We start from the raw sequence: 15,777 nt of genomic DNA, 5'->3' as shown, positions 1-15,777 counted from the left end.
AAATAAGTAGTTGTTTTAATCCAGCAAATTTTGTGATTGTTTACTACACAAAAATAATGTCTGAGTCCATTTAGGCTGCTATAACAGAATACCATAGACTAGTGGCTTTTAAACAACAAATTTGACTTTCTATTGTTCTGGAGGCTGGAAGTCCAAGATCAAGCCACCAGCAGTTTCAACTGATAGATGGCTCCTTTCTGGTTCATAGATGGCCATCTTCTCACTGTGTGCTCACTATAGCATAAGGGGCAAGGGAGCTCTTTGGATTCACTTTTATAAGGGTACTAATACATTCACGAGGGTTCTGCCCTCATGACCTAATCACCTCCCAAAGTCCTCATCCTCTAATACCATCATCATACCATGAAGTCAAGATTAGACTTCAGTGTATGACTCTGAGTGGGGACACAGGCATTCAGTCCACAGCAAATACATAAACAAAACATGGATAGCAAGTTGCAGGAGAAAATCTAGCTCTAGAGCCATTAAGTATGGATTTATATCCTGCCCTAAATTCTCACGCCTGTGAGATGATGGAACACCCACTTAAATTTTCTGATTCTCAGCATTCTTGTCTACGCCGCAGGGATGCGTACACTCATTTAATAAAACTCTATTGAGAGAATGGAGGGAACACGGGCTCCACTTGAAGGAATTCACAGTCTGTTCGACAAACAAGGCAAAAGTCCAGAAATTCACAGTTCTCCTATCGCAAACCCTAGAAATACGTGCAATGGGTGAGAGTATGGGATTCACTCCTAAGGTTGGTAGGAAAAGTGGTAAATGAAGTGAAATCTAAACTGAGACCAGTGATGCAGGGGATTAATCAGATGGAGAAGGTAGGATGGGACAGAAAGAAATTTAAGAGAAGCAAGCAGCATAGGTTTAGAGTTCAGCGCTGAGAGAGAGCAAGAGGCCTTAGAGAAGTAATCCCTAGCTGTCCTGGGAGTAGCTGTGAGTGCGTGTGGTATATATATGTTCATTTCAAGTTCATTATGAAAGATTTGATCACTCTAAGAGAACTCAAAATTAACTTCTCAGAAATGAATTGTGTAGTCAGTTTTAACCTTTAGGGAGGACACAACTTGATGAATGTCCCGTGAAAAAGGGTTATTTTAAGCATTCCTAGGAGGGAAAAAAAAATCCAATTCTAGAAGAAAAGATGGTTTTACAATTCAAAGAAGGGTTCGAGAAAGCAGTGGAGAATATGTAGGGCAATTAAGTAATATAAACTTTTGTTTTGTTTTAAAGAGGAAAATTACAACTCAAATTGTTCTCGAAAGAAAGGATTTCTGTTTGAGTTGGGAAGTGTAACTTCCTGAAACAACTGCCAATGAGAATAAACATTATTTGATGCTGTTTCAGACTTTGTGAGAATTATATCAGCTTCTGGATTATACCCACTTCATACAGGGACAGAGAACAGGACAGTGGAACTTTAATCAAATCAGGGGGCAGGAGGTTACCATATGTTCTGAGCACAGGAAGTATGATGTCCAAACCAGAAAAGGGACATGAGTGTCTCACACAAGCAACAGAAGACTGAGATCCAGAAAAGCAGAGCCCTCAACCCAAGGAAGGTAAGATCAGAGGCGACGCATCCCCCTCTTTACTTGGAAATCTTGGGTCAGGCAGGTGGATGGGATTACTAGAGTACCATTCAACACTGGGAAGTTGCCTGGGGCCAACTAGAAACCTCTCTGAAGGAGAAAATGTCAGGAACGTGAACATTAAAAACAAAGAGGAAATACATACAGAAGGCTAATAAACATATGAAAAGATGCTCAAAGTCTCTAATCATCAGAGAAATGCAAATTAAAACCACAATGTGATATCACCTTATACCTGACAGAATGACTATCATCAATAAATCAAAAAACAACAAGTGTTGGCGAGGATGTGGAGAAAAGGGAACCCTCATACACTGTTGTGGAATTGCAAATTGGTACAGCCACTATGGAAAACAGTCTGGAAGTTTCTCAAAAAATTAAAAATGGGTATACCTTTTGACCCAGCAATTGCACTTCTGGGTATTTATCCAAAGAAAACCAAAACAATAATTTGTAAAGACCTATGCACTCCTATGTTCATGGAGCACAATTTACAATAGCCAAGATCTGGAAGCAACCTAAATGCCCATCAACAGATGATAGGATAAAGAAGTTATGGTTCATGTTTAAGATGGAATATTATTCAGCCATTAAAAAAATGAAATCCTACCATTTGCAACGACGTGGATGGAACTAGAGGTTATTATGCTGAATGAAGTAAGTCAGAGAAAAATAAATACCATATGATTTCACTTATATGCGGAATCTAAGGAACAAAAAGAACAAACTAATCAAAAACAGACTCACAAATATAGTGGACAATTTGGTGATGGACAGAGAGGGTGGGCGGCTGGGAGAATGGGGTGAAGGGTTAAAGAAGTACAAATTAGTAGTTGATAGCTGGTCACAGGGATGGGGAGCTCGGCATAGGGAATGCAGTTAGCATTAATATGATGGCTAAGTGGAGGGCCAGGGGAGGGAGGAAGCATTTGGAGTGACCATTTTATGAACTATATGGATGTCTAACCAATGTACTGTATACTTGAAACTAATTTAAATAAATTAATTTTTGAAAAAACGAAATAAATAAATAAATAAATAAATACATAGCCTTAAGGAAATCAGGGTTGTTATCTTGGGCATGTGGGTTTCTGCATATATGCTCCCTTGTAGATCACATCTGGGTGCTAGGAACCGGGCATTCCCAAATGGCCTCAAGCCTGCTTCCAGGGCCTGCACAGGTTTCCTGTTCAGATCTGTCTTCAGAAAAATTACTCAGTGATGAACAAAAAATGCTTCACACATGGTGTTTTAATCTCAGATCCTCCTGAACTGCATCATCTATTCTGATGTATGCCATTGACTAAGAAGAAAGGACAGGAAATGTCCCCTGATCTCTGTAAACTCCGAACATGGACTGGAGTTGGAAGAATTCAGTAGGTGTTGTGACCCTAAGTACTAAGTAAGGGACGTTGCTTCTTGGGAAAGAACCGATGCAAAAAGTAACTAAACCTCCTCGGGAGGGAGAAGCTCAGAACCAGAGCCTTCGCTTAAGTCTGCTTTTTCATTAACGTGTGAGGAGCACAGCAACAAATATTTGCAAAGAGCAGTAGGCGCATAAACACACGGACCATTATAACGGGTTTACCCAGCACAAAGGGGCTCCACTTATGTCACTTTCCAAATGTTTAGGTCACCCTTTGAAATTAAATTTGGGCAACTGCAATGTATGTGGCCATCTCTAGAGATAACTCACTTTTTTTTTAGGTGAGGCAACCCTTGGTTGACCTCACAGATTGCAAGGACCTTGTCAGTTTACAATCTCTTTTTTTTTTTTTTAATTTTTATGCCTACAACACCTGGTCTTCCTAGGTGGTCTCCCATCCAAGTACTAACCAGGCCCGACCCTGCTTAGCTTCCGAGATCAGACAGGATCGGGCTTGTTCAGGGTGGCATGGCCATAGACTGAGGTAACTCACTTTTAACAGCCAGGTTCCCCAGGATACTTAGGGAGTCTCAGATGGAGACTTGGAGAAGCTTGACCGGAATGTGATTGTCCTTGGGAAAATTTAAACCTCACGGGGAAATAGTTCTGTTTTTAAATTAACAAAGGAGCCAACTTAGAAGGAACATTCAACACAAAGACCAGAAATTGAGAGACGAGAAGGAGAACTGATACTCGTAAGGCACCTATCATGTGTCTGGCATTTAGCACAGCCACCCAAGAATTCAGTAGAGTGGGTGACATGATTCCCATTTTATAGGAAGCAGAAGCTTAGGAAGTTTAAGGCACTAGCCTAAGATCACCCATCTAGTAGTTAGCATAATTCGGATTTTAACACATATAACACAAAATAAGATCTGAATATGTCTCGTTCAGAGGAAAGGACATCTGGATGAGAGCATTTGACAATGAGTTACTTGGGACAGTCGCAGAAAGAAGAATGCTTTAGACGTCAGAGCTTGAAGACATTGGCCATTTTTACCATCTCACTTCATTTCTTGGAACCCATGATTATTAATCAAATAACAATCTGATTGCTTAGAGAAAACGAACGTGGCAGACACACCTAAATATGGCCTTCAACGAGTCATGCCTGTGATATTGCCTACCCCCGGTACCAGCTTAAAATCAGTACCTGTGGCTTGCTTATAATCAATGGCCAAGATGACGATGCCGTTCTTGTGACTGAGTTTTGTTATCTAAGACTCAGCCTTCGCAGACTGGAGTTAAGACTGGGGAAACAAACAGCCACCTCGCAAGCTGCTCTGGAGGGGGCCCCATGGCAGAGAACTGCAGGTGGCCGTAAGGACCTGAGAGCCACCTCCGGCCAATGGCCAGTGGGAATTGGGCCATTGGTCAGACAGCCTCAAGGAAATGAATTCTGCCACTAACCTGAGTGAGCTCAGAAGCAGATTGGTCCCCAGTCAAATCTCCAGGTGAAAACACAGGCTGGGGTGACACCTTGACTGCAGGCTGATGAGACCCCTGGGCCGAGAACCCTCAGCCATTTACTGGGATGATAAATATGTGTAGTGTTCAGCTGCTAAGTGTTTGGTTATTTGTTATGCAGCAATGTAAAACAAATACACTGGGTTTCAAATCTCCTTGTTCCAGTGACGAGCAGGAAGGATATGCTCTCTGCATACCAATAACATGGCAAGTGTAGAGTGTGTGTGTGTGTGTGTATGTGTGTGTGTGTGTGTGTGTGTGAGTGCACGTGCACACACGTGTGCTGACAAGCTTTGCACATAAACACAAACTAAGTAAAAGCTAGTACTTAGAGATGGGAAGGGCAAATACAACTCAAGAAAGAAGAATAAGGTAAATGAGGAGGAGTCTTGGCATTCATAAATCTACGATGCCTTCTACCCTGATACCATATGTGTCTTAGAGCAATGGTCAAGAGCCTGGATCTAGGCTCTCGGTTTCAATCAGTTTTCTGCTGTGTGACTTTAGCACAATTACCTAAACTAAAAGGCTCACTTTTCTTATCCATAAAATAAATATGATTGATAACAGTATTTATCTCATAGAGTGACAAGTGCACTCAGTAATATAGGTCAAATGCTTAGAAGCAGGCCTGGCACAAAGTGAATCCTGTATAAACATTTGTTATTGTGAACCCACGGCTAAAAAGTGAAGGTGTCAATGATGAACCCAGAAGTAGGACACACGATCTCCATATTCAACCTCTATGTCCCAGTGCCTGCAACAGGCCCAGGAAGAGGCCCAAGCTACAACACTTTTGGTGGGAAAAAATGGGTCCTTTGACTTTGCACAAACTCAGACACACAACCACACATCCATCACCATGGAGATCTGTTTTCTAACTTGTCTACTGTGTACCTGCTAACAGCAAATAAAAACAAAAATAATATAAGAATAAAACAACTCCGTCTCCTGTGCATAATGGATTGTAATAAATCATCCATCAGCAGAAAAACAAGTGAGTGGTCATGCATTTCAGCAAATAAATCACCAGCAATGTTTCTGGAAACCGAAATGAGAAACATCTGCAGGGAATTGAGCAAGCCTACCAAGATGGATAAGGCGGGCACCCCATCAGTCTGAATTAGAGTCGTGTTGATTTTAGGGCAAAGTCCATCTCCTGGCTGACAACTCCAACCTCAGGTGTTACTATATAATGCGACCTTGTCCTACTGAAATCAGAGTACTAAACATTCCTTGTCCTGGCACATAGGAGAAATTTATAACTGGTATAAAAAAGCAAGCTTCCTGGTCACCAGCTAGGAAACTGGTATTTCAGAATCCATTTGGAGCAGACGTGTACTTCTGACACTCTTTGGATAGAAGTTGAAAATCAGGAAGGTGATTCTGACAAACCAAACACATAATTTTAATAATGAAACCTCTCACCCTAAGGGAAAGATTTAAGAAATTGCCTATCAAAGAAAGTCGTAAAACCTTGAAGCTGAAAGGGACCTTAGAAATTAATGAGCTCAACATTGGTGCAGTAAGATTAAGGTGGTTTTTCCCCAAATCACAAAGCTAGTAAGAGCCAAAGCCAGGGGTGGGGGCCCAAACCTTCAACGGCCCAGCCCAGGCTAAAATGTAGGCCTAGTCCTACATTTTGGTCTACAAGGACTAATAAAGCCCCATGAAAAATAAGAAAGTAGGCTCAGAGCATTAAGTAATTTGCCCAAAGTTAAACTGTGAATAGGAGGAAGATTTATGGCTGGAAGTGAAGTCTTTCTAATCTTAATATTCTTGTTCTTAATATTTTCACTGTAATACCTCCATTGTGAGTTTGAGTAATGATGTTCTCTGCTCAGGACACGGTTTATAGCATGCATTCAATAAGTTGTATCTAATGTTAAAATTATGAAATGAGAAAGTAAGATCATTATATTTTTCCATACTATTTAAATAATGGAATGTCTGATTCATAGACATAAAACCCCATACAACAAAGCATCTATCCAGGCTATTTTACCTTGTAAAGAGATATGGAAGTGGGTCCAGGAACATGGGATCTACTGATCGTGTCACTCAGAGTGTGCTAAAGGCACAGCTCATGCACCAGCTTGGAGACAACACCTTGTGAGGATGGGATGCCGTCCTCGCATTTTCAGGGCACACATTGAATCAGAGACCTTTAATATGGTTCTGTGTCACCAGTAGGAAGAATATGTGGATCCAGAAAACGAGAGGTGGTTCCATGATGGTTCCATCATCATCCCCAGTGACTCACTGGGGGAAGCTGTACTTCCTCACATCACAGCTCTGGGATCAGCAGCATCAGAAGTCCTCAGATACAAAGGTCACGATGAACTCCACACTACCACTGGCTCTTATGTTCTTTGGGTTCCTTGTATCCAGGACTCATCAAGCAAAAATGAGTCACCATCTTATCACAAGCAATTGACCCTGATCAGCAAAGGGAAGTAGGACTCCTGTGACGTGATAAAGGCAGAGAGGAACACTTGTCAATCTTGTGTGATCCACTTGGGCACCTCTTGCTACTCCCTTGACAAATGGTGACTGTGATTGGAATAGTAGAGCAATCTGGCCCAAGAAGGGAAAAGTTATCAGGATCTGAGACCCCTTGAGGAATGAAGGTTTTGGTTGCCACCAAGACCAGCGGAGGTTATCACTAAGTGTGGAAGGGGTTTAGGATGGACAGTAGACGAGAGAGATGACTACTACATCTGGTCCAACACCAACTGCAGCAAAAGAGTCTGCAGTCCATCCCACTAACCTCTCTATCCTAGGCTTGTCCTAGGATAGGGAGGGCCACCTTCAAAATCAGGGTAGGATGGTGGTTTCCAGGGGCTGGGGAGAGGAGGAATGGAGAGTTATTAACAGTTATAAAGTTTTAGTTAAGTGAGATGAGTAAGCTCTAGAGACCTGTCATGTCAACAATAATGTACATTTCAACATTCGTTAAGCAATAGAGCTCAAGTTAAGCGTCCTTACCACAATAAAAGAAAAGAAGAAAAAAGATTTTATAAGCCACACTTATCATTAAATATACAGGTGAGCTACAGAATATATTATTTATATTTTTATGTATTGAGAATGCTGTAGAAATGGAACGTTTAACCAATCATTTCCACCACAAAATAATCAAGATAAAGTGGGTGATTGGTTTATTCCAAATGGACTACTATTTCATGAGAGCCTAATCTGAAATTTCATATCATGTCATTGGTCAGTGATAATAAGACAGTTCATGGCCTTAAACAGCTCGCAGACAGTAGAAAGAAGCATGCCAACAGATGATTTCAGTTTACTAAACAGCTACTTTTGGTTTGAAACCACTAGGCTGTGGGGAGTTTCCAATTTATTTTTACCACACCTTTTTAGTTTTGTATTTCAGTTTTGCCTGTACGAATGGAAGAGCTAGAAAAATCTAAACGCTAAATGTGAAATAAACTTTGCTGTTGTGCATAATTTAGTTATCCATATTTTGTCATCTTTGTTGGTCAAATATTTTAGTTGTCATTAACTCACACTTGTCTTAGCCCAGTCAGCTTCCAAGAAAGAGCCCTCTTTCTAGAATTCGTTTTACTAGGCAGCAAAAATTACCGATACTGAGATGATTAAACTTGACGGCTCATCAAAGAAAAGTGAAATGGAGATAGCCTGGGTTCAAGTTCCTGATATTAAAAAAAAAGGGGGGGGGACCTAGAACAGAAGAATTGGGACCAGAAGGGCTAAAAAGCACATTCTTGTGCAATGGGTTTATTCTGCATCGTAAACAACAAGGTCATCTGAGCCAAGGCCTGCCGCAGGGCCTGCTGGAGGGTATTATCAAGCTCTAAGTCAGCTGACTTCCAGGTGAGCACATGGGTCCTCCCTGAGCCTGGGCCCCCTTTGATTTTTCTCAGACAGTAAACTTGACTCTGAAGAGTGAGTTACAGGAGCTCCAACTGTCACATGCAAGTGATCTCAGGGGCTGAAAGGGGTTTGTTATTAGACTTGTTCTATGAAATGCAAAGTGAAGCTTCTTAAGCAACAGTCATTGTTTTTATAGAGTCAAATAAATAGTTTCCTAGTTTCTTTCTTCTCTCAACTTTGTAAATGAGGCACAGTTGCCTAAGGGAGGCATATAACATTATTCATACATTCCCCACTCATTTCAATTTTTCAAAAAGAGGAAATGGGAGAGGGAAAGGGAAGGGAGGGAGAGAGGAAGAGAGGAGAGTATGATGATATTCATTCATTAGGTATGTGAGTTTCACCATTACTGTTAGGACTCTACTATATTTTTAAAGACTTTTCTTTGAAAAACAATATTCAGAATAATGCAATAAGAAATTTTACAGCTCTTTAACTCCGAAGTATGGGGTGCATATTTGGAGAATATAGAGGCAATCTATTAGTTTTCCATTCCAGGAAAGCTTCACAAATTTAAAAAGAAAAAAAAAAAAACACTTCTTAAACTTCCAAAAAAATGTTATATAATGCAGAAAAATAAATTAAAAGGAAAGCAAAGTCATTACTGTTTTTCTTTAAAAGTATACCTCAGAAATGTTGATGAAAAAGCAATTCTTCTTCCCAGTGACTGGGCTAAAGCAACTGAAAAAACTTTTGGGACAACAAACATTGCAAAGGGGAAATGTTATTAGATAGTAATTTTTTTCATTTCCTTATAAGCCAAGTGAAAAGTAGATTATAACCAAAATAGCTTAGTTTCAGATTAGCTCTTCCTGCACAATTTATGAATACGATTTTTTATTTCTTTAACGAGAAGGAAACACAAATTATTTTTCAATAACCATGTGGTCCGTGGGCAGGTACAGTCATTCGAACCAGTTTTCTGGCAAACTTCAGAGATCCCAAGAACCGCTTCCAAGTCTACTCTTTATCCATTCTCCTGCCACCAGCACCCCCTCAGTTAAGACTGGGAGAGTGAGAAAACCTTCCAATCTTCTCAAGAAATAGGATGGGGAAAAAAGATGAAAAAACAGATAAAGTTGTGCAACTTTTTATGTGAAGAAGGTCAAAGGGTGAACAAAAGAAATAACAGAGAAATTCTCGTAATTCGAGCACCTACTATGTGCCAGTCACACTTCTAGGAGTGTTTACATTGTGGAAATAAATAAAGACACCCAAATGGTTAGCGATGTTCTCCAAATGAGAACTAGAGAGCCTACTTATTCAAAGCTTGCTATAGCAAGGGAATCAGCCACTGTTGCTTGCATTTCGACAGAGATCCAAAAGCAAGCAGGGTAGTAAAAAAGCTTTATAGTAGAAAAAGGGAAGCTTTCAGGTGTGCCCTGATTGACAGCTATGGACACAGGGAAGCTGTGATGGGTTGGGGTGTATATTTGGCTTCCTCTGGCTGGTTCTGAGTTGGAAGCAGGAATGAAAATTAGGGAAATTGTCAGTTATTAATGAAGTCCTGGCCATTTGGGGTCGATCATCACAGGGGTTATTGTTTGGCTTCCTGGAGTGTTACTGGAGATAGCTGTCTGACTTCCTGGCTTCCAGTAGTCTGGCTTTCTACACGTCTGACTTCCTGCACATCTGGTTTCCTGCACATCTGACTTCCTGCACATCTGGTTTCCTGCACATATGGCTTCCTGTACATCTGACTTCCAGCAGGCTGGCTTCCTGGGCCGGTCACTGCATGAGGGATTTGTTTCCTGGCCAGGTTACTGTAGGTTATGGGTCTGAGTATGATTTTACGTGGTCTGTCCATTCATCGTCCATTTGTATTTTCGGGCTCTCTACACGTTTTCTCATTTCATTATCACCTCCATTCTTTGAATTAGAGATTGCCTTTCACATTATGGAAAAGTAAATCAACCCTCTGAAGATTCCAGGATCTTGTCTATAATGATTCAGTTGGCAAGTTCCTGAGTAACATATTTAACCCAAGTGTGTCAGCATATTACTCACTGTAGAAACAGAAGCCTTCAGATGGGTTCACTGTCGTAAATCTTGGATTGTCAAGAAGTTCAAGCTTTCTTACTGATAAGAGCGCTTAGGACCTTTTGCCCATAGGCATTTCTTAGGGCCAGTACTTCCGTGTCCCACACTCTAACTGCTTCCAAAGAAGCTTCTAGATCCAAAAAAAAAAAAAAATCTAATAGATGCGGAGTTGCATCTCCCCATTACTGTGCACCTGTTCTCTGTCCGCCCTGCTTCTCTCATTTCAGTATGAGAAATATTTTGAGGACTTCGTGCTGGAAGACATCAAAATGAATGCATAGTTGTACCCTAAATACCCCATATTGCAATGAGTGGGAGAGATATTTAAATATGTTATTAGAATCGGCTAAGTGGGAGATGGGCCAGGCCACAACAGGAGTTGACAGTCAAGGCAATCGTCCCCTGGGAGACTGTGAGGTCAGTACCCAGGAAAGCTGAGACACAGAGTTGGCAGAAAGTCATGTGCCTTTGTCCTAAGCTATCATCCTTCAAAGCTTCTGACCACCTGCTGCTTAGGTAACTCACCTCTCTCAGGCTAAGCTATTCCTTGTAAGCGCTGGCATCTTCCTTTGCCGGTATCTGTTTCCAGGCCCGCATTGATATTTCTGCATGATCTTGTGTCATTTTCAACAGCTGCTGAGAGGCATGTTTCAGAGTAAAACTTTGGAGCCCCAATCCCATCATCTTCCTTGCTTCCAGGTTTCCCTGCCACAGAAGGTATAAGCTCAAGCCTCCCCAGAAAGGGACAAGGATTCAGTAATTACGACTTACGTCAAGGCTGCTAAAGTAAGTGGAAACCCAACACCAAGGTTTGCTAGGGCTGCCAAACACAGACCAGGCAGCTTTGATACAGCAGAAATCTATTTCCTCATAGTTCTGGAATCTGGAAGTCCAAGATTAAGGTGCTGACAAGGCTGGTTTCTTCCCAGGGCCCCCTTTCCTTGGCTTGCAAATGGCCAGCTTCTTCCTGTTTCTTCACACGGTGTTTTTCCTGTGCCTGTCCATGTCCTAAACGCCTCTCCTTATAAGGACACTTGTCACATTGAATTAGGGCCCACCCTAGTGACCTCATTTTCCCTTCATTTTAATTGCCTTATATCTATATCCTTTTAATAACCCTATTCTATATACAGTCACAATCTGAGGTGATCTCAACATGGCAGTTGGGCAGGGTACACGATTCAGCCTATAACGCAAGTCTTGGGCATCAGAGCGGGACTTCTGGAAGCTCCATCCTCGCATCCCAATGTTTGCATCTGCTTGGTGGACTCTGAGCCCTCCTATACAAGCCACCGCCACAGGACTCAGGAGCTGGAAGAAAGCTGGACGCTTCCTTCTGCCCACAGAACAAGCCATGCCTGACCTGAAGGCTAGAAGCTACCATCTCGCGCAATGGGAATATGCCAGGGAAGTCAAACTGGGAAGCAAAGCAGGGCCACGTGCCTTTTAAAGCACACTATCTTGCCCACTAGTCAAGGGAAGTTGAATAGATCTCAATTTCTGAACAATCTGATGAGCAACTTTGCTCCTGTGCAGGAAGAGATGAAGGCTAATGGTGGGCTGGGCACAAGGAAGCAGCTTACACAGAGGTTCCCTCTTCTGTGGTCAGAGACTAAACTAACGTGGGCGCAGGGCAGGGCTCACCCTTCCCACTCTGTTCTTTGGTCGTGGCCATGACCCACGCTGCACCAGTGGCCACATCGTCACCCCGCCACACACCCGGGCTGCCCGGCGCCCCGCCCGCCAGAGCCTGGCTGCACTGGCTCCCCGCCCTGCAGGCATTCTCCGTCTGTTTCACGATTTAGGAGCAAAACACCCTTATCAACTCTTTAAGATCCAGGCTCTGCCAGGAACTCGCTCTACTCTGCCAGGAACTCTCTCTACATGAAATGTATAGATCAAAACCCCAAGGAGGCTGACATTTATATTTTAATAGATTTTTTTCTTCTTAAAACACCCACAGGCTGTGACTGAAGTGGAAATGTGTTTGCTTTTAATTGCATCCTGCGCTCCATCAGCTCAGAGGCTGCGAGCCCCGCCTCCTCAGCATCCTAGTGTTTGTAGCAAACGGAGCTGAGACTGCAGAGAGGAACAAAAGGTCTGAAACACCATGTGATAACAGAGATTCTTTGCAAACTCTTTAATAACACGAAGCTGGAGAGAGTTTAATTCGTAAAAGAAGAAGACTCAGAGGATGGGCCTTTTCATAATTGTTTCTGGCAACTCCAAGCCTCTGTCTGGAGAAGTTGCATTTCTCTTTCTCTAGAAGGCAAAGGTTGCCAAGTCTGTGGCAGCGACTTTCTGTCACTAACATTTACTGAGCGCCTCCTCGGTTCACAAAACCGAATGAGACGTGGCTTTTGCTCCAGGTTGCTTAGAACCTGGTATGTCCTAGGTGATTCTCCAGGCAGCACAGACGCCCCCAGAGAGATGAAAGGAAAAATTGTTTCCCATTTGAGTCCAAAGTTCTCCTAAAGGTTTTGCTTAATACATTTTAAGCAACCTGTTCACACGTCTGAATCTAATATTCTTTTCTGTGTTCAGAATCGGGATTACTTACAAATATTAAGAACCCCGTTTTCCTGAATAAGAAGATTATAAGCATTCGTTGGAGGTCTCACAGTTCAGTTACTGACACTTCTGCATAATAATAAGTATTATTCCCTCACCAGCAATATTTTCGTTGTGATGAGCAAGGCTAGGTCAGAGGCTGCTCGGAAAATGTATAGTTCCAGTCCCAACCACCTACATCTAAATAGACTCTGAGCAGTAGTTTTGAAAGGACCCCCTAAAAAGGAGCTAAGGGCATGCAAGGGATCTCCTTCACCTCCTCTGCTTCCCCCCAGCTTCTGCCCTTGGTGTTCCTTCATCCTTCCTTCCTGATACCAATATTAAACCAGGGCATCTTTGTAGTACGGAAGACTGAGCATATATCCTCAACCCAAGGTTGGCCCCACCTCGCATTCGGACTAACTAAGACCTAAACTAAAAAGGCACAGCTATCCCAGATGGCTGTAGGAGTCAGCACTTCCTTTCACACAAGGCACATGGACTTGGCACCTAGCATGCACCACAGCCTGTCCTGATCTTGCTGGAATACAAGTTGTAGAAAACGAGGTCTCTCTCTTCTCAACGGCACCCTCGGACCATTGTCACACAATGCACCTCGTCACACAGAGACATCTGTTTTCTGGCGCAGCTGATTCCTTCTTTCCCATATCCCAAACTTTGTGCTCTTCCGCTCCACTCACCGGCCCCTGCCCGGCCCGCCCTCCAAGTCCCCACCACCTGTGCCTGCAGATGTGCTTTGCTGACACTATAAGATCGATCACATATGTAAAAGCACTGTTTCCATTTTACAGATAAAAAACTGAGGCTCAGAGAATATGACACGTCCATGTGCACGCTCACGGTGAGTGGTGGGAACAAACTCAGTTTCTCTGACTCTAGAGTCTTTCCTCTATGTGAAGAATGGATGGTGGAAACAAGATCTTGGGCTTTGTGGGGAAGATGTGTTTTTGGAAACATTGACTTATTTTGCTGTCACCACCGGAGCTGTCCGGGAAAGGTGTCACAGCCCTGCAGACAGAAGATAACGGTATGTGGGCAGTGAGATGCTGCATTCATGGGTCCCGTCTGGACGCTGGCCCAGCACAGCTGAGAAAACATGAGCAGTTCCTGATAACACCTGAGACTCGCTTTTTTTTTTTTAATATATAAAAGAGGGCGGTGGGGGCCATAGTAATAATCCTACCTTGAAATGCTGACATACAGAACAAGTTTGAATGAAAGTTAAGCACTTTTACTTGGCACCTGTTCGTGACTTGATTGAGTTCAGCACTTTCGCCTGTCTTAATTCCGTGCTGGTCTAGGTTGGATTAAGTCATCTATGAGGTTTCTTTCCAAGTTTAAAAGTTTATTAAAATGTCCTGAGCCATTTTTCCTCCCCTTCTTTCTTGCAGCTACGTGACTATGCTTTGTTCACGGATGAGTTCCTCAGGGAATCCGATCAAGATTGATAGGCTGAGGTTTTAATCCAAGCATACATCCGTGGGCTACAGTTGTGCTCATTCTAGATGAGTCTAAGTGACATCAGAGGGAACGTCCCTCTTCTCCTCCTCCTTTACCTCCTAGGCTAATATTGTTAACATCAGCCAGAGGCAAGGAAGTGATAGGTACAAGCAACAGGCACGATAAATGAATTATCTCAAGCTACTTATTCCTTGGCATGGATGCAAGCAACCTAGCAATTTATCAGCACTAAAACTCCAAGTTTTCCCTAATGAGTTGGCATAGTGCCCCCATGGGCTTGCATTTTCAGCCTAGTTTATAAAGAAAAATTAAGGACATTCTGTTGGCAGTTTCTTTTCTCCTTTCTTTTTTTCTACCCATTAAAAATAAGTACTTATTAATTCCAGAGATCAATTAAAGAGTAGACAGGAAGACTGATAGGAAAAAGAGCAAATTCGAGGTTAAGAACAAGGTCTGCACTAGATTTTCCTTTAAATATTGACGCTGAAGTTACCCGAGGTTATTTGAGGTTAATAGTTGACGATGGAGCTGCTCAGCACTCCCCAACTTGGAGATTAATTTTCCTCCTTTGCAAAGAACTCCACCTTCGGTCAGGGCTTCACTCCACTGGGCTTGTTTTCTCTCTTTTCAGTAAATCTAAAGTGATGAACCAAATCCTTTGCACCAACCCACCTCCATCACCCATCTCTCCAAGTCCACAAAAAAGAAAAATAACAATAGTTGAAAACTGTATCCGATCAACCAGAGACAAATGCATTTCTAATTAAAGATTATAAATATGGGTCACGCTTTGGAACAAGCAAACACAAGTCAAGCATCATTCTTCTTGATTTGTTCCGGGTCATTGTTCTCCTCTGCCTGGCTACAGAACACTAATGGATCATCTTTATAAAAATTCATTTTTTCATCCATCTGTTACATTACACTTTAATGTCAATTTCTCCTAATGTTTTTTGATTTTGCCCCAGCCCCAGCTGCAAATACAACTGCAATTTATTAGAATAAAATCTCATGTCTCCAATCCTCTAATTATGGGGAAGAGGCTGCAAGACCATTCTCCCCTCTGTTCTTACGGTTTTAAGTTTCAGCATATGTTAGCATAATGCTCTCATTCAATACCATTTCGAAAGGCAGAGAACCTTCTGAATCAAGGAATTGATTCCGAACCAGGTCAAATCAAATAAGCAGTTTATATACATAAAAACAAAGTGCAATCTGATAGCAGCTCATGTCAAAGGCAATAGAGAAGAGAATATTTCATTTGGGAAACAATTCTGAAAGCATGGAAAG

General features: G+C 42.2%; 1 non-coding gene across 1 annotated transcript; it reads right to left on the bottom strand.

The window, feature by feature from the left end:
• Positions 1-3,397: 3,397 nt before the first annotated feature.
• Positions 3,398-3,516, bottom strand: LOC111744233. The gene has a single exon (XR_002782056.1). It is a non-coding gene; the product is annotated as a 5S ribosomal RNA (ribosomal RNA).
• Positions 3,517-15,777: the final 12,261 nt, after the last annotated feature.

The sequence above is a fragment of the Pteropus vampyrus genome, unplaced genomic scaffold (assembly GCF_000151845.1).
Source record: "Pteropus vampyrus isolate Shadow unplaced genomic scaffold, Pvam_2.0 Scaffold5, whole genome shotgun sequence".
Lineage (NCBI taxonomy): Eukaryota > Metazoa > Chordata > Mammalia > Chiroptera > Pteropodidae > Pteropus > Pteropus vampyrus.
The sequence above is the reverse complement of the archived record's forward strand: the minus strand, read 5'-3'. Positions and strand labels throughout refer to the sequence as shown.